Source organism: Pelophylax lessonae (genome assembly GCF_965119305.1).
Source record: "Pelophylax lessonae genome assembly, chromosome: 7".
NCBI classification, from domain to species: Eukaryota; Metazoa; Chordata; class Amphibia; order Anura; family Ranidae; genus Pelophylax; species Pelophylax lessonae.
In genome coordinates this window covers 235,173,762-235,201,410 of record NC_138774.1, presented here as the reverse complement: position 1 = coordinate 235,201,410, position 27,649 = coordinate 235,173,762, and the positions used below count along the sequence as shown (strand labels likewise).

The 27,649-nt window shown below is 48.2% G+C and overlaps 1 protein-coding gene across 1 annotated transcript in view; it reads left to right on the top strand.

Annotated features, from left to right (window-relative positions):
• LOC309561001 (ras-related protein Rab-7a-like) overlaps nt 1-26,749 on the top strand; it is a 112,113-nt gene extending 85,364 nt beyond the window's left edge. The window contains exon 7 of the mRNA XM_082264709.1: nt 26,738-26,749. The gene's annotated coding sequence lies outside the window, so the exon portion shown is untranslated. The remainder of the gene's footprint in view (nt 1-26,737) is intronic.
• Nucleotides 26,750-27,649: the final 900 nt, after the last annotated feature.

Sequence of the window (27,649 nt, the reverse complement as noted above, 5' to 3'; positions counted from 1 at the left end):
ATCGGTGCTGCCAATCAGTGCCCATCAGCGCTGCCTATCAGTGCCCACCAATGCTGCATATCAGTGTCACATATCAGTGCTGCATATCAGTGCCACCTGTCAGTGCCCATCAGTGCTGCATATCAGTGCCACCCCATCAGTGCCACCCCATTAGTGCCACCCCATCAGTGTCTCCTCATCAGTGCCTGTCAGTGCGGCGTCATCAGTGCTCATCAGTGCAGGAAAAAACGTATCTATTTACAAAATTGTATAACCTTTTTTCAAACTTTTCGGTCTTTTTTTATTTTATGCACCAAAAAAGAAAAAACCTGGCCGTGATCAAATACCACCAAAAGAAAGCTCTATTTGTGTTTATTCGAAAAAATTAAACAAATTTGGTTTAGGTACAGTGTTGCATGACCACGCAATTGTCATTCAAAATGCAACAGTGCTAAAAGCTGAAAATTGGTCTGGGAAGGAAGGGGGTTTAAGTGCCCAGTATTGAGGTAGTTAAATACACAACAGAAGCTCACTAATCCACCTGTGGGTGAGAGATGTTATTGCACGTGTATGGGAACATTTGTAATAAATCAGTTAAAGATATCCACAAATGCTACAGTACCGCAAGCACAACACCTGTTTTGTGAATGCAGCCTAAGGGTTCTCCAACTTTCTCACAACTGTTCTCTGCCTGCTGCCTTGCACCTTAGTACATAAGGTGTGCAATACCTGACTCACTTATGATCAGAAACCCACCCACCACTTATGTATGCAATCATGTATTTATTATTTGAGTCAATATTAATAAACTTTGAGAAATTAAACTATAGTACGGCACTGCTCATTTGTATGAAATGTTTTCCAGCTATTAAGTGAAAATTCCCTCCTATGGGGGTGAGCAATCATGATTACCAGTCCCTGAATTTGCTCATATTCCAGAGAGCTGGGGCAGAGCAGAGAACTCTGACAGTCAGCAGCTCTCTGCTCGGGGAGATGCTGCATCCACCTAGGTAAGTATGAATCAAAAAAAAAAAATACCCATACATCATCAAGTAACTGGTACTGCCAGGTTTCATCAATGGTCAATTCATAGGCATGCTTTCCTCTATCACAAACATTTTATTTTACTTACAACAATTAACATGTATTATGCAATATACATATACAAAAGTACATACACAATGGCGCAAGTAAAAATGCATTAAGAAACAGGTGAAAAAATTGCATGTTACTGCAGGCACATGATCAGAAAAAGCCCTACATTTTATTTCTTTTTTTTTTTTAAATCTGAAAAGTTTTTATTGAACATAGAAAACAAAACACACTTTCCAATGTACAAACAAATAATTAGCCTACATCACATAATGCATAATACAATAAACCCTGTGTCCCCATGAACTATCAAATCACCATGAACTTGATATCACTTGTCGCACAGCTTATATCCACCCGCCAACAATACAAAAGGGGATAAACGGTGCATCGCCCACACAGCCATAGCATTACATATCCCACATACCCCAAAGTTATTGCAGTAGTCTGGACATTACAAGTTCTCCGGGACTCATCCCAGGCGTTTCCAGCCATGGCGACCACAGTTTTTCAAATCTACTCGGGCTGCCTCTATGTTGATAAATGTATCTTTCCACAATCAAAGTATTTCCCTTATGTGAAATCCAAGAGGCCACAGAGGGCGGCCCAGAGGACTTCCACCCCCAGTAGGAGGAGCTTACGAGCTTGAAACAAAGCTCTAGAGCAGGGATCCTCAAACTACGGCCCTCCAGCTGTTGCAGAACTACACATCCCATGAGGCTTTGTAAAACTCTGACATTCAAAGACCTGACCAGGCATGATGGGAATTGTAGTTCCTGAACAACTGGAGGGCCATAGTTTGAAGACCCCTGCTCTAGAGAATGCCACACGGGCCAGTTCTTCCGGAACAACATCCTCCAGAGCTTCCAGTATACAGTAAATTGGATCCAGGGGAACAGTTGTCTGGAACACCCGGTTAAGCGTCCCCAGCACTTCGCTCCAATACTGATGGAGCTTCCGATTCGGACAGTTGTGCGGTCGTGCGACGCTGTACCCAAATAAATATATGTCCTTTTTTTCCCACAAATATCGCCCACAGATATTGCCAACCAACACTGTCAAAAGCTTTGTTGGCGTCAAAGGAGAGTAGAGCCCTGTGGCCCCCATTGTCCACCATTACCGAATCAGTGGCGGCTGGTGCTCAAAATTTTTGGGGGGCGCAAAAAGAAAAATTTGCGGCAAAAAACATGGAGCTCTACTGTTCTTTTCACGTGTCTAGTTGCATTCATTAGATGAAGAGCAACTCATCCTTAGAGATCCCCTGCTGAGCAGTCTGATCCGCTGGCAGACTCTGCCAGTGTGAAAGGGGCCTTATGCTCTGCACAGAAGGGGTTAACAAAAACAACAAATACTGAGATCCTACTCCCTTAGTCCATACCTACAGTGTCCCCAAAGCTTAGAATGTCTACTTCAGACTCCAGCAGGCAGACTTTTCTCTGTGAAGCTTTCAGAGCAGATTTCCAGTTGCATCCCTCTTTAGCTCCTAAAGGGCTTGATAGGTCTCTCTGCTGAACACAGATGGGACCATGATGATCAGCCTGGGACCTCATCAGGACAGCCAGGAAGGGCAGGCAGCCTCCTTCTGATTGGGAACCTCTCCTGTAGGGAAGAGAACCCCTCTTTCTGTGGTGGCATCCTTCAACCACCACCTGGGCACATATCCTCAGGTATTGGCTGGAGCTGCATAAATATTCAAGCTGCCTGTTTGACTCTACTTCCCCCTGTTTTCTGGAGAATTCCAGAATCTAGTGAGTGGGAATCAAACCTACAGCCTGTAGAACCCAGAGAAGTCCAAAGCAATTACATGCACCTTTGCTAATTACAGGAGAGCCAACAAACTAAATTTGCCTAACCAGAGCTAGAAGCCCAGCACAGAGGGTGCTACATGAGTATAGTGTATGTTGTAAGCTATGAATGAATGTTAGGCTTGTCTGTGCTCAATCGCTCGTGCAAGAAAATTGTAGACTTCTTTGTTTTCTGTGAGATTTTGTGTGTCCATGTAAATGTTTGCAATGACTTGATTCTGAAAAATTAGGTCAGATTTTACTCTGGCCAGGCCAGGTTTCAAACATTTGTTATCGTCATCTAATTTTTAAGGTTGCCTCACCTGATTTTTAAACTCTTTTCTTTCTTTTACAAAAGTAATGCAAATTGAACACTTGATCACTTGATTTTTTAATTATTTGCTAGTATTCACTTCGTGTCAGGGAAGGCAATGTCAAGACGCAGCAGCCAGCCCCAAACATCAGCCCTAAGCTTGGAAAGAGGACAAGTTACAGTGTGTGGGCCGGGCGCCCCCCCCCGAGGCATCACTTGTCTTGAACACCGACTTACCTCACAGACGGTGACCTGCATGGCGTGCTGCTCTGAGTAGTAGGCTCAGGGCGGCGGCGGCAGGAGTCGGGACTGTCACACACTGTCTGACTCACTGGCTGGCTGCGGAGTTGCGGATGCGGACTCTGCGTGCGTGGCCGGCGTGCGAAGAAGTGGAGAACCAGGCGGTGGTCACTCACTGGAGAGTGGAGACGAACTGACAACACTCTTCTTCTTCTGACTTCCGATGCGCGGCTGAGCGGCTCTCCTCTCTGACGGCGGGAAGGTGTCGGTGATCACTTGAGTGATGCCGGGACGCAGTAACTGGCGCACGCACCGCCCCCACGTGTCACGTCACCAGGTCCCGGGATGTCCTCCTGTGTGATTGGTCCAGGCTGGAGTCTGGACCAATCACAGGCAAGACATCACAAAAGTGGGGAGTGTCGGGGCGCATTGCTCTGCACCCCGATGGCCCCAAGAAGGCCGCTGTAACGAGACCCTTGCTCGCTCGCTTCCGCTCTCCTGACACTCCTCTGTTTCTAGTGAGTCAGCTTGCAGATCGCAACGTCTGATGGTTTGGTCAACCAAGGCTCCGGGATCCAAACTACAGCTATGTGCCGTTCGGAATCCATTATAACAAACACCAAGCAGGCTGTATGTAAGTTCAAACAGGAAGACCATTTATTGGAAATACAAAGCACACTTTTATACAGAATTTGGAACATCCTGCCCCCAACAACCGCTTTCCCATTGGTCAATTGCACAGTACATGCCGTTCTCCTTCAGGTCCTCCTTAGCCATGCAAATGAGGACTTAAAAATGAGTCAGCAGGGATTGGTCCAAATGGCTTGATTAGAAGGACTGTTATGTGTAATGAGACAGAAGCCCCCAGGGGACAATCAATGTACATAATAGTCAGACACAGAACAATGGTTCCATAACGATCCCCCAATACACATTACTCTGAGTGTCAATACATCCCTTAGCAGACAACAGGTGAGTTCATTAGCACACCCGACAATAGGTGAATGGAAAGCCACCTCAGACAAAAGCAACATTGTTAGACAGTCAGTCTCCTCATTGAACTTCCTGGAATGACCATATTAGGAGTTGTACTTCCTGGTCAGAGACCTCATGGCAAATGGGAACAAATCTCAATATTTCTACATGGAGACCTTGCTGACAACTATGAAGTAATCCAAACCATCACCCATCTGTCCTTAAATTTCAGTGACGGTGAACACCGTCACATATCTTCCCCCCCAAAGGTAGACTAATCCAGGTACCAGACCTACAATCGTTCTGTCTGAGTTAGTCGGGTAACAAGTCCCAAAGAGTCCATCCATCATGGCAGCTTCCTTGACAAAGTTCCACATAGTTTGTAAGTTTGTCTTGGCAAGGCGCATGGAGCTCTCATAGCCGATCAGTCTATGAAAGTCTGGTTTGGCCAGGCCAGACTGGGCTTCTTGGGCACCCTGTGTCCCTAAAAGACACAGGGTGATTTAGACAGAGGAGCCTAGTAGGCTGAGAGAAGAACTTTCCAACCTCTCTAAGGTAGGCTGTGTTCCACGGGCCCTCCCAATGTCTGCACCCACCCAGTACCCCAAACAAATTGTTGGGAAAACAGTGTTACTCACTCAGCCAACTTCTGCCTCTCTCGCAGAACATACCCACTGCTTTGGATAAGTGTGGACTGGCCCTTCTCCTGGGTCCTTTCAGCCGCTGGAGAGAAGACAGGGTGGTGGGGCTCACTTTGTCCGGCTGTTGGGGATCTGGGCCGACTGTACAGCATCCCTGGGGTGTACAATTGAGGACTGTAGCTTTTGCGGGTGCTGGGCAGAGGTCGGTAACACTCTGCCCTGTCGCCAGCTCTTCTGCTGGGTTGGGGTTGGCGAACAATACCCCCAGGACCTGGTTGGGGGTCTGCTGTAGAGAGGAGGGATTGCCTACCTCCTCCTCCTGGTATTCCTGCGAGGCAGGTTGGGGATCTGGACCGGCCGCCCAGCATCCCTGTAGGTCTGGTGCAGAGACCGCGGTCCCATCTGCACCATTGGGGTCAGGGCTGTTGTCTCCCTGTGGTTGGGGAGAAGGAATAGTGGTCTCCTCTCCCTGGAAGGTACACTGCTGCTTGGAAGGAAGGATGACACCTTAGGCTCCCTGTAACTCCTGCTGTAGCTGGGGACCTGGGCCGGCTGCCCAGCCTCCCTGCAGGGCCGGTAGAGAGACCTCGGTCCCATCTCCACCTGCCATCGGTGGGTCTTCCCAGTACCACCAGTCTGTACTGTCTCTCCAACTGAAGGGTTGTGGGTCTGGATCTGCCACCCAGGACTCCGGCTCTGCTTGCAGGGTAGATTGGGGTGGAATGGAGCAGAGCAGGCATTGGTAGTCCTGCTCCAGTTTCCACTCCATTCCGACCAGATGAATCAGGTCTGACCCCAAGTCATCCGCTTTGGGGAGACCCAGTAGGGCTTCCCTGGTGTCCTGGATTTCCCAGCGCCGAAACTCTGCAGGACATCCAAAGTCCCTCTCCTCAAAGGCCTTCCACAGCAAGCCCGGGCCACTATAGTCCTCACCTTCCGGCATATTGTCATCAGCCATCCAGTGGTCGTAGCTGGTGGCATACCACTTTAGTGCCCGGTAAGCTTCATCCAGCCACATCTCCTTCCAAATCAGGTTCCACAGCTCCGTCACCCACTCCTCCAGGGGTTGCTCTCCTAGGAAAGGTAACCGCAGGGCAACGTATACCTGGAACCGCTGTTCTTCGCTGGGAAGGTTCTCTCTCCGCCTCCACTGCACATCCTCTAAGGCCTCATACCACATTTCCTTTCGAGTGAAATCTCTCCAGTCCAGTATGGCTTCCTCTGATACAGGCCCATCCTGTTGGATCAAGTGTTGCTGCAACCTCCAGAGAAACTCCTCCTCATATGGGGACGCTGCATCTTTAGGCGTTTTCTCAGATTGCCGTATTTCTGCCATTCTCTGCTCATGTTGCCGCTCTCGTTCCCTCTCTTGTCGTTCTAGTTCTTTCTCTTGTCGCTCTAGTTCTTTCTTTTGTCGCTCATCCTGCAGCTGGATGTCTCTAATGGTATTCTGTATGGCGGTCTCTGATGGGTTAGCACCATATAATGCCAACCACTCTCGAACTCGTTGCTAAAACAAGTCTTCAACTGACCGGGGTCCTGCATCACCCTCCCTCTGATCCATCTCGGCTAGCTCACTGATCAGGGTGGCCTTGTTCTTTGTCCCACTGGTCCCTCCATGGCTCTAAGTAAGTCCTTCAGCGTGGCTCTCCTGCATGCTGCATAGCTGGTCATTGACTGTGGTGGTTTGGAGTGTTCTGGTAACTGGAGAGCAAATCCCACCGCTGCCAACCAATGTAACGAGACCCTTGCTCGCTCGCTTCCGCTCTCCCGACACTCCTCTGTTTCTAGTGAGTCAGCTTGCAGATTGCAACGTCTGATGGTTCGGTCAACCAAGGCTCCGGGATCCGAACTACAGCTATGTGCCGTTCGGAATCCATTAGAACAAACACCAAGCAGGCTGTATGTAAGTTCAAACAGGAAGACCATTTATTGGAAATACACAGCACACTTTTATACAGAATTTGGAACATCCTGCCCCCAACAACCGCTTTCCCATTGGTCAATTGCACAGTACATGCCGTTCTCCTTCAGGTCCTCCTTAGCCATGCAAATGAGGACTTGAAAATGAGTCAGCAGGGATTGGTCCAAATGGCTTGATTAGAAGGACTGTTATGTGTAATGAGACAGAAGCCCCCAGGGGACAATCAATGTACACAATAGCCAGACACAGAACAATGGTTCCATAACGATCCCCCAATACACATTACTCTGAGTGTCAATACATCCCTTAGCAGGCAACAGGTGAGTTCATTAGCACACCTGACAATAGGTGAATGGAAAGCCACCTCAGACAAAAGCAACATTGTTAGACAGTCAGTCTCCTCATTGAACTTCCTGGAATGACCATATTAGGAGTTGTACTTCCTGGTCAGAGACCTCATGGCAAATGGGAACAAATCTCAATATTTCTACATGGAGACCTTGCTAACAAATATGAAGCAATCCAAACCATCACCCACCTGTCCTTAAATTTCAGTGACGGTAAACACCGTCACAGCCGCCGTTCGGCGCCTCTGCCCACCGCACGTGGGGTGGAAACCCCCCCCCCCCCATACCCACCACTAGGTCCGGCGCCCCTAGTGGGCTAAAAATTGAATTTTTTTTTAATCTGTTTTTTTTTCTTTCTTTTTTTTGGGGGGGCGGCGGCGCCCCTGCGCCCCCTATAGACAGGCCGCCACTGCCGGATCATGAGATAAAGGCGTCTAAGGTTTGTGGCCATAGACATATGCGGCATAAACCCAGCCTGGTCAGGATGTATGATCGATGAGATAATGCCATTGACATGGATCGCCAGGACCTTTGTAAGAATCTTGACATCACTTTGAAGAAGAGAAATGAGCCTGTACGATCCCGGGTCAAGCGAATCCTTCCCAGGCTTGACCAATTACATTAGCCCTAGCCATCGAGCGCGGGAGTTGCCCCTCCTCGATAGAGGCATTAAACACCTCTAAAAGCCATGGCAATATCTGCTCGCCATATTGAGTATATACCTCCATGGGTAGACCATCCTCCCCCGGGGCCTTGCACATCGGAAATGAGCATGCTGCCACCTGCAGTTCCTCCAGGGTCAGAGGGGCGTCCAATTCTCTCCTGTCCTCCTCAGATAGGGAGGGCAGGTCAATCCCAGAGAGGTATATGAAAAGATCATGATCATTGTATGTATTCCGTGACCCGTAAAGGTTCCCATAGAAGGCAGCCAATTAAGATATAATGTCTGTCGGTTCATTAACCACCCTGCCAGTAGAGGAACGAATGGCATTTCTAACCAGGGACTGCTGCTGAGACCTGGCAATTTTCACCAACAATTGCCCTGTCTTTTCCCCCTCTTCATATAGAGCTAGCTTAGTGAGAAATCATTTGCGTTCCGCAGAGGAGGATCAACGGCAGTCCAAGGAGTTTTGGGCCGACATCCAAGCTTCTCTCGCTGACCCCGTGGGGTCTGTAACACATGCTAGTTCCAACTGCCGCACCTGATCACCCACCTTCTCCAACAATTCAGAGGGATTGCGTTTAATCGTGTTAATTTCAGCAATAAACACCCCTCTAAGGTACACTTTAAATGTTTCATTTGCGTTCCGCAGAGAAGGATCACCGGCAGTCCAAGGAGTCTTGGGCCGACATCCAAGCTTCTCACGCTGACCCCGTGGGGTCTGTAACACATGCTAGTTCCAACTGCCGCACCTGATCACCCACCTTCTCCAACAATTCAGAGGGATTGGGTTTAATCGTGTTAATTTCAGCAATAAACACCCCTCTAAGGTACACTTTAAATGTTTCCCATGTTAAGTTGATATTGGTGTCTTGTCCCTGGGATTGAAAGAAGAGGGCAATTTGAGTCTCTATGCGTTCCGGCGAAGTAAACAGCTTGAGCCAGAAAGTGTTGAGTTTCCAGGGGGCCCTAGGTGAGGAAGTGGGGGGCTGTGCCAGCAGCCACAAAGCCACAGGGGAGTGATCGGATATTCCACGAGGGAAATATTCTACCTATGTAATCAGCCTGTAATCAGCCAGGGTAGGAGTGCCAATGCACAAATCAATGCAGGATAGGGAGCCATGGGTTTTGAAGAAGCACGGAAACTGCTTCACTGCAGGATTACGGATGCGCCAAATGTCGGCCCATCCCACCTCTGCAAGAAGGCGACTAAGGGCCGTGGCCCCTGCCACTGCTAGGGAAAGAGATGGGGGGGTGCCTATCCAGGCCAGGGTCCAAGTAACAGTTAAAATCTCCCATGATCAGCAGGGGAATGTCAAGTTTGTTTGCCAAGTACACCAGCAGCAACTGCAGCACGTCCCGCGAAAATGGGGGTGGGATGTACACAAAAGCCAGCAGCAGAGTCACAGTGTACAGTACAAAACCACAACTCTGCCTGAGACATCAATTAGCAAGACAACAAGCTCCTGAAAGGCCAGAGCCTTGTGTATCAAGACACTCACCCCACGAGAATAAGCGGAGTAAGTGGAGTGATACGCTTTACCCACCCAAGAATACTGAAGGAGCCCCACGTTGGCCTCCAGGAGATGTGTCTTCTGCAGGCCAATGATAGCAGGGAGAAATTTACGCAAGCAGGAGGACATCATGGTTTATTTCAGGGGGTCATTCACTCTGCGCACATTCCAAGATACAATAGGTGTAGAAGACATTGCACATTTACAAACATAAACTGAGGATAAGAGCCATTTAGGGTCAGCTGACCCCTCACTGTCCATCGAAGTTGGGCACAGAAGCAGCTTGGAGTAGGTCAGATGATATATGGGAAGCAAGGTATGCCCCCCAAGAGGGCTGTACATTGGAAAGACATGGAAACTGCAAAACAGTCTTGCTCAACTGTGCGGTAAACAATAAGGCAAAAATAGGAGTTGAAGGGGAGGGGTCCCAGGTACATGGCCATTGTCAACCGGATATAGCTCCTCGGTCCCAGGAGCCACATAAAACAAGTGTTAAAGGCTTCGTGCCAACCAAGCACCAAGTCTCAGGCCATGGAGCCCATGATCCCAGGAAATTCACAAATAGCCAGCTTGCTAGTAGCAAATACATATGGTGAGGCTAATACGCACTGTGACAAAGATGAGATGGCGGTTGTCACATGCTTAGTAGAAGATCATAGTAGTGTGTCCTCGTCAAGTAGGGATTGTAAAAGAGGGACGCAGTGCCCAGGAGTCCTTTTGGTCCCATCAGATGTCACAGGGGTTCAGCCTGCCCCATCCTCACGATCCTGCTCATTGACGTCCAGCCAGGCAGTCGCATCCTGTGCGCTTTCAAAGAAGTGGTTTTGGCCACTGGCAGTCACCCGAAGCTTAGCTGGGAATAGCATGGCATATGATAAGTGCAGCCTCTGAAGTCGCCGCTTGACTTCCGCAAATTTAGATCTCCTGTGTTGCACTTCAGCAGAGAAGTCAGGATAGAATGAGACTTTAGCACCATTGTAGTGTATTGCCCCCCCTTTCCCTGGCCAAGCGAAGCACCACCTCGCAGTCCTTATAGTTCAGGAAACATAGAAACATAGAAACATAGAATGTGTCGGCAGATAAGAACCATTTGGCCCATCTAGTCTGCCCAATATATCTGAATCCTATGAATAGTCCCTGGCCCTATCTTGTATGAAGGATAGCCTTATGCCTATCCCATGCATGCTTAAACTCCTTCACTGTATTTGCAGCTACCACTTCTGCAGGAAGGTTATTCCATGCATCCACTACTCTCTCAGTAAAGTAATACTTCCTCATATTACTTTTAAACCTTTGCCCCTCTAATTTAAAACTGTGTCCTCTTGTGGTAGTTTTTCTTCTTTTAAATATGCTCTCCTCCTTTACCGAGTTGATTCCCTTTATGTATTTAAATGTTTCTATCATATCCCCTCTGTCTCTTCTTTCTTCCAAGCTATACATGTTAAGGTCCTTTATCCTTTCCTGGTAAGTTTTTTCCTGCAATCCATGTACTAGTTTAGTAGCTCTTCTCTGAACTCTCTCTAGAGTATCTATATCCTTCTGGAGATATGGCCTCCAGTACTGCGCACAATACTCCAAGTGAGGTCTCACCAGTGTTCTGTACAGCGGCATAAGCACTTCTCTCTTTCTACTGCTTATACCTCTCCCTATACATCCAAGCATTCTGCTGGCATTTCGTGCTGCTCTATTACATTGTCTTCCCACCTTTAAGTCTTCTGAAATAATTACTCCTAAATCCCTTTCCTCAGATACTGAGGTCAAATATTCTATATTCTGCCCTTGGGTTTTTACGCCCCAGGTGCATTATCTTGCACTTATCCACATTAAATTTCAGTTGCCAGAGTTCTGACCATTCTTCTAGTTTTCCTAAATCCTTTTCCATTTGGCGTTTCCCTCCAGGAACATCAACCCTGTTACATATCTTTGTGTCATCAGCAAAAAGACAAACCTTACCATCGAGGCCTTTTGCAATATCACTTATGAAGATATTAAACAAAATTGGTCCCAGTACAGATCCCTGAGGTACCCCACTGGTAACATGACCTTGTTCTGAATGTTCTCCATTGACTACAACCCTCTGTTGTCTGTCACTCAGCCACTGCCTAATCCACTCAACAATATGGGAGTCCATGCTCAATGACTGCAGTTTATTGATAAGTCTTCTATGTGGGACAGTGTCAAAAGCCTTACTAAAATCTAGATATGCAATGTCTACTGCACCTCCACCGTCTATTATTTTAGTCACCCAGTCAAAAAAATCTATAAGATTTGTTTGACATGATCTCCCTGAAGTAAACCCATGTTGTTTTTCATCTTGCAATCCATGGGATTTAAGATGTTCCACAATCCTATCCTTTAATAGGGTTTCCATTAATTTGCCTACTATTGATGTCAGACTCACTGGTCTATAGTTGCTCGATTCCTCCCTACTACCTTTCTTATGAATGGGCACGACATTTGCCAATTTCCAATCTTCCGGGACGACTCCTGTTACTAATGATTGGTTAAATAGATCTGTTAATGGTTTTGCCAGCTCACCACTAAGCTCTTTTAATAATCTTGGGTGTATCCCATCAGGACCCTGTGACTTATTTGTCTTCACTTTAGACAGCAATCTTAGAATGTCTTCCTCTGTAAAGACACATGCATCAAATGATTCATTAGTCATCCTTTCAAGTGGAGGTCCTTCTCCTTCTTTTTCTTCTGTAAAAACTGAACAGAAGTATTCATTAAGGCAGTCAGCTAGCCCTTTATTTTCTTCTACATACCTTCCGTCCTTTGTTTTTAATTTAGTTATTCCTTGTTTTAATTTCCTTTTTTCATTTATATATCTGAAGAATGTCTTATCCCCCTTTTTCATAGACTGAGCTAGTTTTTCTTCTGCCTGCGCTTTAGAAGTTCTTATAACTTGCTTGGCCTCTTTCTGCCTAATCTTGTAGATTTCCTTATCTTCATTGCTCTGGGTTTTTTTATAATTACAAAATGCTAGCTTTTTATTTTTAATGATTTGGGCCACTTCTGCTGAGTACCACAGTGGTCTCTTCATTTTTTTGCTTTTACTGACAAGTCTAATGCAATTTTCTGTTGCCTTCAATAATGCACCTTTTAAGTAGTCCCATTTCTCCTGGACTCCATGTAATCCGTTCCAGTCTGATAAGGACTCATTTATGACTAATTTCATTTTTGAAAAGTCTGTTTTTCTAAAATCTAAAACTTTTGTTTTTGTGTGGTGTGACTCTTTCACAGTTCTTATATTAAACCACACTGACTGGTGATCACTAGATCCCAAGGTTTCGCCTACAATGACATCATATACCGAATCCCCATTTGTGAATACCAGATCCAAAATGGCCTCCCTCCGGGTTGGCTCCTCAACCACTTGTTGCAGAGACAACCCCAGTAGGGAATTTAGAATATCTGTACTCCTGGTAGAACTTGCTATTTTGGTTTTCCAGTTTATATCTGGAAGATTGAAATCTCCCATAATGATAACTTCTCCTTTCATTGTCATTTTAGCTATTTCTTCAACTAGTAGATCATCTAGTTCTTTAACTTGACCAGGTGGTCTATATATCACACCTACACGAGTTACTGCATGATTAGCAAACTGCAACGTAACCCAAACTGACTCTATGTTGGCCTCACCAACTTGTATTAGGTTAGATTTAATGCTATCTTTCACATACAGGGCCACTCCTCCTCCTTTCTTGCCTACTCTGTCTCTTCTGTATAAAGAGTACCCTGGTATGGTTATGTCCCAGTCATTTCTTTCATTAAACCATGTCTCCGTAACAGCCACTAAATCTACATTCTCAGATTCCATTATTGGAGGGGTCTGGGGGGGTACCCTGTGTGCCCTTTCCACAGTATATAGAGGAGAAGAGGCTTCCTTGCCAGACTCCTTGCAGCCATTCTTCAAAGAAAAGCTGTGGGGTCCCTGCCCTCCACCTTCTCAGGGAGCCCCACTATGCACACATTGTTGCTCAGCAAACCATTTTCAATGTCATCTGTTTTGTTTAATGCCTCAGATGCTTGTTGGGTAGCCACCTGGACATCACGGGGCAAGGGGGGTAGTTGGTCAGCCACATCACTCACCCTGGAACAAAGTGTGAGTAAAGAATTACTCACGTGATCGCGCCTAGGTGTTAAAATTAGTCAAAAGCAAACTTTTATAAATAATTCACACATCACTCACCCTACCCTCAACTGCAGTGGTCCGCTCCCTAATTTTCTGGAGGTTGTGGTGTAAAAGGGACACCATTTCCCGCAGTCCCACAAACTTCTCCTTCAGGTCATCCACAGAAGCTGTGCACTTGTGTATAGCATGAAGGATCTCGCTAAATGAGGGCTGGACAGTGTCCTCCAAGGGTTCATCAAATATATCTGGCACAGTGTTGCCAACCCCCCGGAGGGAAATTTACTGGCAGAACGTCTAAAATTTACGGACGGCACCAATTTTTTACTGGCATTGCAAAAAATGTACATAAACAGGCTGTTTTCAGTGCTAAACCGTGCAAATATCAATACTTAAACTATAAACATGTAGATAGTGCTATTAGCAATGTGTTTAGGTTAAACAAAAGTAATAAACCATATTTCTCCATTTACATGAAGGTCAGATTAATATAACCCAGCCAGCACAGCGTTCCCCCATATATCAGAGTGTGCAGGATTTCCCCTACAGTGTAACTCTGACATAAAGAGGAATGCTGCAGATCTTCATTTAAGGGGGAACTCTGATTTAAGTGGGTGCTCTGGTGACCAGAAACCGCCTTATATCAGAGTCCACTGCATTCCCCTTTACATCAGAGTTCCCTTTTACATCAGGGTCCGCAGAGTTCCCCCTTCGCACTGTAAGGGGAGAATCCTGCAGACTCTGATGTAAAGGGGAACGCCAGGAACTCTGATGTGGGGGGCAATCTGTTGACCAGAGACCACCTTCCACAGAGTGAATACATTAAGATATGGGGGGGGAGGTTACTAATATGGAGGGATCTTTATATCAGTGCCCCCTTACATCAGTGACCCCCCATCAGACTGGTCTGGCGGTGCTGTCACTGACCTCCTCTCATGTGCACTGTGCAGGGCTCAGTCAGACGGCTCTGGTCTCCACTCCGCAGGCCCCACACATCTGACTTCTCCCGTGACCCCCATCCCGGCGGCGCTCTCACTCTTGACTCCTCTCCAGAGTCCAGACTCCCCTACAGACATGATAAAAGACCAGAGATGGTTAGAGACTGCGGACATGGTACAGGAGGTGGTCAGAGACTGCGGACATGGTACAAGAGGTGGTCAGAGACTGCGGACATGGTACAGGAGGTGTCAGAGACTGCGGACATGGTACAGGAGGTGGTCAGAGACTGCAGACATGGTACAGGTGGTGGTCAGAGACTGCGGACATGGTACAGGAGGTGGTCAGAGACTGCGGACATGGTACAGGAGGTGGTCAGAGACTGCGGACATGGTAAAGGGCAGGGTCAGAGACTGCGGACATGGTACAGGAGATGGTCAGAGACTGCGGACATGATAGAGGAGGTGGTCAGAGACTGCGGACATGGTACAGGAGATGGTCAGAGACTGAGGACATGGTACAGGAGGTGGTCAGAGACTGCGGACATGCTACAGGAGGTGGTCAGAGACTGCGGACATGGTACAGGAGGTGGTCAGAGACTGCAGACATGGTACAGGAGGTGGTCAGAGACTGCGGACATGCTACAGGAGGTGGTCAGAGACTGCGGACATGCTACAGGAGGTGGTCAGAGACTGCGGACATGGTACAGGAGGTGGTCAGAGACTGCGGACATGGTAAAGGGCAGGGTCAGAGACTGCGGACATGGTACAGGAGATGGTCAGAGACTGCGGACATGATAGAGGAGGTGGTCAGAGACTGCAGACATGGTACAGGAGATGGTCAGAGATTGCGGAAATGGTACATGAGGTGGTCAGAGACTGCGGACATGCTACAGGAGGTGGTCAGAGACTGCAGACATGGTACAGGAGGTGGTCAGAGACTGCGGACATGCTACAGGAGGTGGTCAGAGACTGCGGACATGGTAAAGGGCGGGGGTCAGAGACTGCGGACATGGTAAAGGGCGGGGGTCAGAGACTGTGGACATGGTATAGGAGGTGGTCAGAGACTGCGGACATGGTAAAGGGCGGGGGTCAGAGACTGCGGACATGGTATAGGAGGTGGTCAGAAACTGTGGACATGGTAAAGGGCGGGGGTCAGAGACTGCGGACATGGTAAAGGGCGGGGGTCAGAGACTGCGGACATGGTATAGGAGGTGGTCAGAGACTGCGGACATGGTAAAGGGCGGGGGTCAGAGACTGCGGACATGGTATAGGAGGTGGTCAGAAACTGTGGACATGGTAAAGGGCGGGGGTCAGAGACTGCGGACATGGTAAAGGGCGGGGGTCAGAGACTGCGGACATGGTAAAGGGCGGGGGTCAGAGACTGCGGACATGGTATAGGAGGTGGTCAGAGACTGCGGACATGGTAAAGGGCGGGGGTCAGAGACTGCGGACATGGTATAGGAGGTGGTCAGAAACTGTGGACATGGTAAAGGGCGGGGGTCAGAGACTGCGGACATGGTAAAGGGCGGGGGTCAGAGACTGCGGACATGGTATAGGAGGTGGTCAGAGACTGCGGACATGGTAAAGGGCGGGGGTCAGAGACTGCGGACATGGTATAGGAGGTGGTCAGAAACTGTGGACATGGTAAAGGGCGGGGGTCAGAGACTGCGGACATGGTAAAGGGCGGGGGTCAGAGACTGCGGACATGGTATAGGAGGTGGTCAGAGACTGCGGACATGGTAAAGGGCGGGGGTCAGAGACTGCGGACATGGTAAAGGGCGGGGGTCAGAGACTGCGGACATGGTATAGGAGGTGGTCAGAGACTGCGGACATGGTAAAGGGCGGGGGTCAGAGACTGCGGACATGGTAAAGGGCGGGGGTCAGAGACTGCGGACATGGTAAAGGGCGGGGGTCAGAGACTGCGGACATGGTATAGGAGGTGGTCAGAGACTGCGGACATGGTAAAGGGCGGGGGTCAGAGACTGCGGACATGGTAAAGGGCGGGGGTGGTCAGAGACTGTGTACATAATACAGGAGAATTGTCCCTCTCCCTCATGCTGTAGCTCAAGCTCCTTGCTTGCTGGCTTTTCCGAAGTGCAACAATGCTGGCCAGGGACACTTGACAAATTTCCTTGCAACTCTGCATGCTATCCAGTCTCAGTGCCCCCCTGTTGACTCATCCTTTTTTTACTGCTCTGCTAGTCATTCTGCCTGAGCTTTTTCCTCCCCTCCATTCGCTTTTCTCCCCAGGGACTGCACCTCCCCCCCCCCCGGCCCCTACTTACATGCTGCCTGCTGATGGGGCTTCCGGCGCTATCTTATGCACTCAGCACTCCACATATTGCCCACTAACTGCGGTGCCTGTCGGCCGGAAAACTTGAATGACGGCGGGGGGGCGGAGTCAGGGGCAGTGGCAGGCGCAGGCGGACCGTGGCAGTGGCACTCGTCCGACTCTCTCACAGAGTCTGCATCTCTGCTAGAGAGCTCGGGAATCTCCGGAGCTGCGCCGCGCATGCGCAGTTCTGACCGTACCGCCGCCGTAGATTTACTGCCACTTTCTCCTGCTACGGGCATTTACGGGCAGGAGAAAAGTGCCCTGTTTTTACGGGCCGTCCGTAAATCTACGGGCGGTTGGCAACACTGATCTGGCATAGATTCAGCCTGCAGGTCTAATAGCACTGTGTCATCCAGCAGGCCTGCTTCCTCCCGCCAACAAGGTTAGGGGAGAGCGCAGGGCCCTGTGAGGCATGCAGGGATGGATCAGCAGATACAGAGAGCTTCTGGGTGGAATCTGTGTCTCTCAATAGACTTTAAGAAAAAAACTATTTTTTTACCGCAAGTACAAAAATATATATAATTTTTTTATTGTCCATTGAGGTATACAGGAATTCAGAAACAGGCATTAAAAGTAGTCCAACTCAGAGGAAGCAACAGCCACTGACTGATACAAGAAAAAATTTAGAACCATCTGCATTTTCAGGCATCTCAAGGACCATGACCCAAATCAAGGTCAGATGAGGTGAGCACTCTACAATACCGGGGAACTGCCACAACAACCAAGGGGAGATCACAGAGGATTAACCCAGCTCTTCAGACCTGGCTAGAGAAATCACCAAGGGGAAACTTCTACCTCAAGGAACACTGGGTCTGAACCAGAGAGAGACTGAAGAGCCAACCAACAATCCACCAAAAACAGATGTCGTTACACTACCTGAATGGAAATAAGACAAACATAATGTGGTCAAAAGAAAAAAATATAACTAGACTAAGTCCCAGGGACACAGATCCCTAGAGGGAAGTTAGGACAAAAAAAAAAAAGAAACTCCAAATGCGAAGACCATCCAGTCAACAGGAGAAGGCCCAAGCCTTGTACTCCCAACCCTTGGGTCAGGGAAAAAGGTTTCATGGAGAGGAAAGAGATTGCCTGATCTTGAAGCAAGATAACAAGGATTGCGAGAACCCTCACAGCATATTATCCTAATAGATACACAAATTATCTCTATGACTGGTAAAAACCCAAATGTACCAATTCTAGAGTCAGCCTGAAGGAGAGGAGAGGGTAGTGTGGGTGAGTAGCACCCATATAAAGGGTAGGTAGATATGAGGGTATACCACAGCCCAAAGTGGTGCATAAAAACTCTATTATCAGAAGGATGAACAGGAATCATTCCATCTAAACACTTTGGGTTATTCTTGGGTTTTGACAGATAATTCTGTACACCTAAAAGAATGTGTAAGTTAGAAAAAGTAGGCGCTGCCCTCTACACCAAAAATACTACAAACAATCCACAAACTGATAAATTCAAAAAAATGTCAAAGATGTAACATCTATAGATTAAAAAGTCCATATATGTGACATCAGGTTCCATTTACCGTGCTCCTTAAAAAAGTTTCAAAATGTGCCCAGAACCTCAATAAAAAGTTCTTCACCACATGTTTTTTTAAAATTCATGCTCACCACAACACTATGGCCAGCAAAGTGACCATCAAGCGGGTTAAACCTGAATCCAACTTTTGGGGGGCTTGAACCAAGTCTTCTCCCACCACTCACTTGTTTCACTCTCTGTCTCTAGAACAATGCACTCCAAACAAGACTGCAGGAGGGAAGTATATAGTATAGTACCTTTTTTTCAAGCATATATAAAAGAACATAAAACATATGCACTCACATGAGTCTGCAAAATAACAGCGTCCAACATATGCAGCCTATTGGTTGTAGGATAGGGGACACCTCTGCTGCTTGCTCTCTCCAGATCGGGTGTGCATTCCACAGACCCAGGTGTGATGTAGGGAGTGTAACCATAAGCCGTGTAGGCAGCTCAGACCTCAATGCATTTTGTGCAGATGCGCTTCATCAGGAAGTCAAAATTCTGTACACCTGTCTAACCTTGTTCTGAAGATGCTTTTAAAAATCATCCAACCTTCCCTGGATTAGTGCAGCATCCTTTGAGGGGTAGGAAACCTTTTTAACACTACAAAAAAAAATTTTTCTTACTGGAGGCAGGAAAATGGAAGAAATCTAAAAGGAAACTTCCTCAAGAAGGTTGCAAATCAGCCAGAGGACTCCTCTTTTAGTGACCAGGTCCCACATCTGCAGCAGTCGCAGAATGTTCTGCCGGCTGGCAGGAGTACTCAGGTGGTGAATCCTCTCACCCTTCAATGAGACCACCATCACAGGAGGAGATCCAGATGGAGATGTCTGCAGGAGAGTGAGGTATTCAGCACTGTCCAGCATAGGGACCGGGTCATTTAGCCTGTCGCAGGGAGAGTTTCCCCACCTTCCCAAGGGCGAAGTACCTGCAGGACATAGTGGAAATAAAAAGTAAACATATTATAAAATAAATAAATAAAATAAAATTGCAAGTAGGCTTTTCATTGCAGAAATTGCTTGCAGTATCTCTTCTGTTTTCAGTCATCTGTGTGTAGCGGACTGCCATTCTTTGATAATGCAGATTTACATTCTGCTCCTTCAGACTGTCTCTGTACACCTTTAAGACTGCTTTCAGAAGAGATCGGCCTCTCACAGGAAGTGGAAGAACAGGATTGTGGGAGATATAGTTCTGAAATGAGAGCAGACTGTTATCTGGATTGCTGGGGAAACTGTTCTCCCAGGGAGCAACGGGGGAAGTGAAGGACCATGGGAGAGCCTATAAACCTATCTGCTTCACAGTGCGCTCTCTCTCTTGCTTCCGGGACTCAGCGAGGACAGACCAGCCTGAGAGGTGTGTTGGGGCACTGTTGGTGATTGAGGCCTAGCGAGAGCAGAGCCCATCCTCAGCGGTGCAGATGCTGGTGACTACACAGCGGTAGCAGATCCAGAGGAGCTGAACGGAGAGCGGGCGGACGCTAAGCTGACTGGGACAACTGAGCATCGATCACTCCCAGACGCAGGAGCATGGGAGGGCGCATTGCTTGTGTCACAGGATCATCACATGTGGACACTAGCAAGTGGAGGAGTGCCTGGTGAAATCCTATTCGCAAGTATATTCTCCCTCAATAACACACTGACTGCAGACAGGATTACACACAATATTACCTAGGGATTACAAATATCACCTTGAACAGTGATAAGAGCTCAAACTGCCGGTGAAGATTTAGCAAGGCCTTGCTAGGAGAGGGGTTTTAATATCTGTTATGCTTTAAAGGGGACATGTTTAAATTACTTAATTGCTATTAGTTAGACTGACTACAGTCTTAGCATAATTCTCAGTTCTTCCTCTAAGCAATAGTCATAACAGTACTATAAAGGTTAACAGTCATTATTCAAAGTTCTATCAAACTGTGTTATTACTGGTCTTTGATATTTTTTATTTGCTATTTACACCTATATCTATATCAGTCTTGCTGAATTTCACTGACTTTGGTGGGATTCGACTGACTGATAGAGTTGTACTTGTTTACCTCAAAGTTATACCTGTTTATCTTAAAAGTCATTCCTGCCTATTCTTTGGCTCCTTTCACACGGCCGCTCCGTGTGAAAGGTCCGCTGCGGGACTTTTTTTTTTTTTCTTCCACGGAGCGGATGACATTTCTGTCATCCGCTCCGTGTGCCCGCATATCATCCCATCCGTTTGCGGATGATATGCGGACCTAATGTATGTCTATGGCACTGCGGATGTCAGCGGATAACACCGCTGACATCCGATTTTCCTTCCTTTCCGTGTTTTACACGGAAGAAAAAATGGGTTCTGTTCCATTTGTAAAAACGGAACAGAACTGAATGGAGGAAAATCGGGTGTCAGCGGGTGGTATTCCGCTGACACCCGCAGTGCCATTCACTTACATTATGTCCGCAAATCATCCGCAAACGGATTGGATGATTTGCGGACACACGGAGCGGCCGTGTGAAAGGACCCTTTAAGTAAATATAGAAAACGTTATCCCTTGTGTCCGTGTGTTCCTTAAAGGTGTATACACTCTCAAATTTCCAGACGTGCCAGTGGGGCGGAGCTTGTTCTTGGGGTTGAAAGGCAGAGTGTGGGACCTGTTATACTTAAGCGGCTCCCGCGGGGGTAGCGCTACATGTGGAATGTACATTGAGCTGTGCATGAGCAGCTCAGTTGATATTCATGGTGCAGCGTCTTGGGGCTTGTTCACACTTGGTCAAATTTATAACACCTGATATAAATGTGGGTGCGCTGATAGGGGTAAAGCTGCTACCTGAACTAAACCTAGTGAAAATAAATGTTGAAAAAATAGGTGCGCTAAACAAGAGTGCTAAAATGAATTACCATAATAACACATATACAAAAATCACAATAAATTAACAGTGAAAATTCGCATAATGGTGTGTAGGTGAACAATGAACCAAAAGGTGAACGTGATCCAATCAAGGAATGGAAAAACTAAAGAAAGGTTCAAAAACCAATGATAGTCCACAAAGTCCAAATAATATAATCTTCACCATATGGTGCAATGTGAAAAAAATGTGGGAAATCAACTTCAGGTAATGTCTCCAGTGATATAAACAGTGATTCCCACCACCGATAGGCTTTCCTCCTTACCAGAGGGAATAGGGTAAGGTGCAGAGTAAAACTCAATGTAGCCAGTTGGAGAGGAGGAAAATTCCACTACAATTCCACCCTGTGAGATGACACAAATTGGCCTCTTACCAGATGGTGTTTGTCTAAACGCCGGAAAATTCTCCTGAATGGATGTCCCCTCTGCTAATCGGATATCCGTAGTCACCTCCGCTAACCACGCAAGTCCGCTGCCTCATTTACACTCCCCGAGATGACATGCGAGGAACAAGGAATAAGGAGCAGACAATAGTGTAATACCCCCGGGATGTTAATTGAAAGGAAGGTAATGCACTTACATGTAGTATGCGGGGAAACAGCGAGAGTATCCTTTGTGTGCCTATGCCCGGCTGCAGATCGGGCAGTAGGTGACGTATGTGGCGGCGCGACACGCCTCCTAGAGGAGTGCCCAACTATTTTTCTGATGCTGGGAAATCCCCAGTTTACTCCAGGATATCAAGATAGGATATAAACTATGATGGAAACAGGATGTTTCCAGGTAAACCACTTTTGGACATCATTGGGGTGGCCCTCAGTGAGAGAATTGATGGACCCTATGGGTGGCTTCCGATTAGAAGGGTAGAGAGCATTCCAGCTCCGACATTTCTTGATTTTGTTACCAACGCCTGAGCAAGAGGACTTCGACTTAACACCATTCAAAAAAATTATGTACACAGAGAGGAATACTGACACGATATCTAAATTATATTCAATGCTGATACAACCAGAGAAACGTTATCAACCACCATGAGGCCCAGAGCCCTCATGCAAGAGAGAAATGAGGCGTTTCAGCATTAGGGTCTGAGAGCTGGACCTTAGGGAGGCAATCTTCTCTTGAGAGAGGAAGATTCTGGCTTGGGCTCTATCCAAAGTTAGACCCAGATCCTTCAGATGATCTGAAGGGCAGACTTTGGGAAGTTGATTATTCAGTCAAAGGTTTAAAGGAACTGGATAGTCCTTAGGACAATGGTGCACAAGACATACAAGGCCCTGCTTCAGGAGTCCTTCAGTAGGTGGTCATCCAAGTAACCTGTGACATGAATGCCCTGGGTTCATGGAAGAGCCGAAGCAGAACAAGCATTTTTTGAACACTCAGGGTGCAGAGCAGTGCCTAAATGGTAGTAACACAAACTTTAAAGTGTTACTAAACCCACAACAGTAAAATCAGTGTGTATATTCAGTAAAGCATGCTTGTTCTACTCACTGTGGAACCTAAGGAGTTAATCCTCTGCATTGTAAAAAGAGGCTGTTTCATCTTGCATGCAGGGAGCCTCCTCTTCTTCCACTTACTCCAGAACATGTTCGGATAGTACACAGCCTTTGAAGTTTGGTGTGTATTGCTAGAGAAGTTTTTTTTTTTCCTTGGGAGAGTGCATGTGATTAGCACAGGGCCAATCAGCACTGTCCAGAAGGTCAGGGGTATTAGAGCCTGATACGACAGCTCAGTGCAGTATGACTCCTCCTACAAGCTTTAACTAGTGCTTGGCGGACACTGATAGAAGTCATAAGATTTCTATATACTGCTGCTGAAAAAATGGGATTTTTGACTTACCGTAAAATCCATTTCTCTGATGTTCATTGACGGACACAGCTCCTAATTCTTCTTAACCTTTGGGTTATACTACCTCCTACAGGAGCAGGACACTAGGCAGGAAATAGCTTGATTATGCCTATGGGCAGTCTCAGGGGGTATATACCCACTCTCAGCTATATGCAATCAGTTTTGTTACAAGCAGTGTCAGAAGAAAGCCAACTCTACAGAGGGGTGGGTGCTGTGTTTGTCAATAAACAGCAGAGAAATGGATTTTACGGCAAGTCAAAAATCCCATTTTCTCTTGCATGCATTGACAGACACAGCTCCCGATTCTTAACCATTAGGACATCCCAAAGCAGTGTTAAACATGAGGGGTGGAAAAACATCAGAAAAAAAAAAGTCCCAAGGCTAGCCAGCCAGGTAACAGAGCTCAACCATAGACAACTGGAGCTCACCTGAAAAACAATACACCCTCAAAGAGGACCAGGTCCTCTAAATGGCAGCCAACAAAACCTTGCAGCCAAAAAAGCATCCACAGATGCAAACACAACCACTTCACAAAAACCTTTGTAAAAGTGTGCACCGATGACCAGGTGGCCGCCTTGCAAATCCTGCGTCAGTGATGCTTGAAGACGGGAAGCCCAGGAAACACTAAGCACCCTAGTAGAATGCGCCTAAACAGGGAAAGGAGGAACCTGATGCAATAGGCCTGAACCACCGTCTGTCTGATCCATCTGGAAATGGTTGCAGAAGAAGCGGACAACCCTTTGAGAGCTCCATACGTGAGGGGAAATAGAAAATCTGACTTCCCAACAGACTCCATAGCTGCCAGGTACATCCTAATTGCCCGGACCACATCCAAGGCATGCAAGGCAATTTCCTTTGGATGTTTGGGCCAGGGACACAGGGAAGGCAACACAGTGTCTTCATTCAAATGACAGTCAGAGACCACCTTAGGAAGGAATGACAGACAGAGGCAAAGCACCACCTTATCCTTGTGTAGCACCATAAGGTGAACGACAGGATAATGCCATTAGTGCCGACACCCTGCATGCAGAGATGATAGCCACCAAAGAAGGCCACCTTCTGGGGCAACGTAAAGAGGGAAACCTCCTGAATATTTTCAAAGAGAAGCTTCAGTAGAGCTGAAAGCACCACATTAAGATTCCAGGCCGGAAACAGGGCCCACACTGAAGGAACCAAATGTCGGGACACCCTGAAGAAAAGGTACGCAACAGGGAGTGTATGGCCACAACCTGATACCTGGCCCTTGATGGTACTCAAGGCCAATTTTTGTTCAACCCTCTTGTTGAAGGAAGGTTATGATCCGATCCACGAGAAGGAGCAAGGATGAACCTCAAGAGACTCACACCACGCAATGTACGTCTTCCACGTACGATGGTAGATTTTCCTAGAGGCAGATTTCCAAGCTTTTAACAGTGTAGGAATCACCGATTCAAACAAATCTCCACCCTTCAGCACCTGGTGTTCAACAGCCAAGCTGTTAAAGCCAGCGACTGTAAGGCAGGATGGAATATTGGCCTTGGGGCAGCAGATCCTCCCTAAGAAGAAGTCCCCAAGGAGCATCGGCAACCAGCCATACCAGATAGCATACCAAGACTGGCGAGACCAATCTGGGGCCACTAAAATGATTGCAAGCCCTTCTGCCCAAATCCTGCACAGGAGGCGTGGCAGAAGTTTGAGAAGGCTGTAACGAAACCGTAAGCCCACCTTAGAATGTCGGCTACTTACTGAGACGCCAGGACACTTCTTGTGCCCCCCTGGTGATTGACATAGACCACGGCCATGGCATTGTCCGAATTAATTTGTATCGAACACTCCTGAAGATGATTGTCCAATGAGCCAGACAAAGTCTGATTACCAGGTACCCCAGTACCACGATCCCCCGCTGACTCAAAAAATGCATTACCAGGGCCAACACTCCTGTGAAGACCCGAGGTGCGGAGGTGAGACCAAAGGTCAGCGCCGCAAACGGATAATGCTCCTCATCCTCTGCAAAATGGAGGAAGCGCTGGCGACCAGCACATATTAGAATGTACAGGTAGGCATCCTTGATGTCTAAAGAAGCGAGAAGAAATCCCCCTGATGTAGGGACGCCACTACCATGTGAATGGACTCCATGCGGAACTTCTGTATTCGCACAAAGCAGCTTAGCGCCTTGAGGTCCAGAATTGGACATACCTTGCCTTTTCTGGGGGACTGTAGAGAGTTTTGAGTAAAAAAAACCCTTGAAAATGTTCCAGAGTCAAGAACCGGAACAATTACCCCTTGAAACAACAAGTCTTGCACTGCCCCAAAGAGAACCCGTAAGTGATCTGGGGACAAGTGCAGGTTGGAAGGGAAAAAACCTTTACGGAGGACAAGACCGAACTCGATCTCGTAGCCTGACCGAATAACTTTGTGGACCCACTTGACCTGTAGCAGGGAGGTCCATGAATCCAGAAACCAGCGAAGACGTCTCCCCACCCCAGATATGGGTGAGGGTGCCCCTTCATGCAGAGGCAGCCTTGTCCACAGGTCTGGAAGAGCCGCTCGTGGCTTGCCAGACCAGGTCCTCTTGGGACATCTGGTGGAGGCCCTGACTTGATCCCTGATCCTGAGAGACAAAGAGGCCGATTAGGAGCCAAGGAGAATGGCCCAAGTCTACGACAAGGCTCCTTGCCTTTGGTAGCCTGCGAAAGAAGAGTACTATTTCTCCCCCCCCCCCCCCCGGGAGACCCTTAACAATGTCATCCAAGGAAGCTCCAAACAGGCTACCCCCTACAAGAGGGAGATCAGATAAGGCCTTCTTAGAAGAAAGAGGCATCACAGACAAAATGGAACCCCTGGACCAACCGGTCTGCTAACTTCGCAAAGACAAGGGGAAACTATTCTCCCTCCAGGTCCCAGCGTAAAAGCTTAGCCCACTCGGTCAGAGTTTGCGACACCAGTGCAATAGTAATTACCGGCCTAATTGCCGAACCAGCCACAGCGCACATATGGCGGGCCGCCCTCTTATTAGCTGGACCTGTAAAGGACGGTAACTCAATTTTACCTGGAAACCGGCAAGTCCACTACAGGTGGGACCGTCCACCTTTTAGGCAGTAAATCCTCAAAAGGATACCGCAAGCAAAAAAGGCCTAGCAACCACTGTGTTTTAGACAACCCAACAGTTTGTGACAATGTTGTCAAGGTAAGAGGAACACCCTCGCCACATTGGAAGGTCTGTGGGTGCCAAAAGGAACCGGTGCCTCCGACGTACCATCAGCTGCAACCTCCATTTTTAAAGTTTCACGCACTGACACAAACAGTGCATCCACCAGCACCTATTTAAGCGTGGCTAGAGGAGCAGAAGAATCATCCTCACTATCTGAGCACTCAGGGTGCTTGAACACAGACCCACAAGTGTCGCTATTTCCTGAGCTCACCCCAAAAACATAGTCAGGGGAAGCCGCCGACTGCGATCCCGCAAAGGGTCCACCGGCCAAGGGTCCCACAGGGGGGTCGCCCTCCATAGAGGACATACTGTAGCCCCTCCAAAAAATGGCTGCCCGCGTGGCGTGGACGCGCAGGCAGGGTACCCTCGCTAAAACAAGGCAGGTGCCCCACACAATAATGGCAGCATGACTGTCATTTAAAATGAAGTGCCCCCACAGCGCCACCCGGTCCAAGGGAGGTGCCAAGCTGACCATATGGCTCAAAAGGCCGCAAGCTGCTGCCTAAACTTTTGTGGGGGGGCCTGCCACAATTGCACGGACCCTCAGCCCGGCAGATGTCCAAAGGAAGAGTCGTCACTTTAGCTACACGCACTGGGGCCGCCCCCCAATGGCGGCGCCAGACTCGGCCCCATGGCCTAGCAGGCCGCAGACTAAATTTTTGAGGGCTCCCTGGCCGCGAGCCCCAGCATAGCCGACCACCCAGGGGCAGGCGGATGCCCAAACGGGAGGCAGTGGCTTTAGCCCTCCTCACAGAGGCCGCCACACATAGGTTACGGCAAGTAAGCTGCGGCTTAAATTTCTGACCGGATCCGGCCACGTGAGGCACGGTACCCGCGTGGTAAAAACATCTTGCTCCTCCAGCCCAACAACCGCCGCAGGACGCCCAGAGGACATCCCTGCCCTAGTCACTAACCCCAAGGATGGCAGGGAACCCTGCTGAACCCCCCCCCCCGTTGCGCACCAGGAAAACCCAGTCAGCAGCAACTCCAACCAGCCCCCCTTAAGAGCATGTTGCAAAGTCAGCTCACCCGGGGGGGGGGGGGGGGGGGGCAAAAAAAAACACATTTTGGAGGGGCTGGGGAGAAGGGAGGGGAATCCAGGGGTCCAACCATCCCTTGGAGGGGCCCACGTCCACCCCAAAACCCTCCAGGGGTAGTGGGGGGGACAGCTACTTACCACACCAGGAACAGGGTGGGCACCGCTCCGGACACTGCTCCATCGTAATGTGGGTGCTGTCGGCCAGAAGGAAACACTGTGACTAAGACCGAAGCCTCGCGAGACGTTTAACTCGCAGGCCAGCCCCCCAGTCCAGTGGGGCTATGTCATGGCCAACCT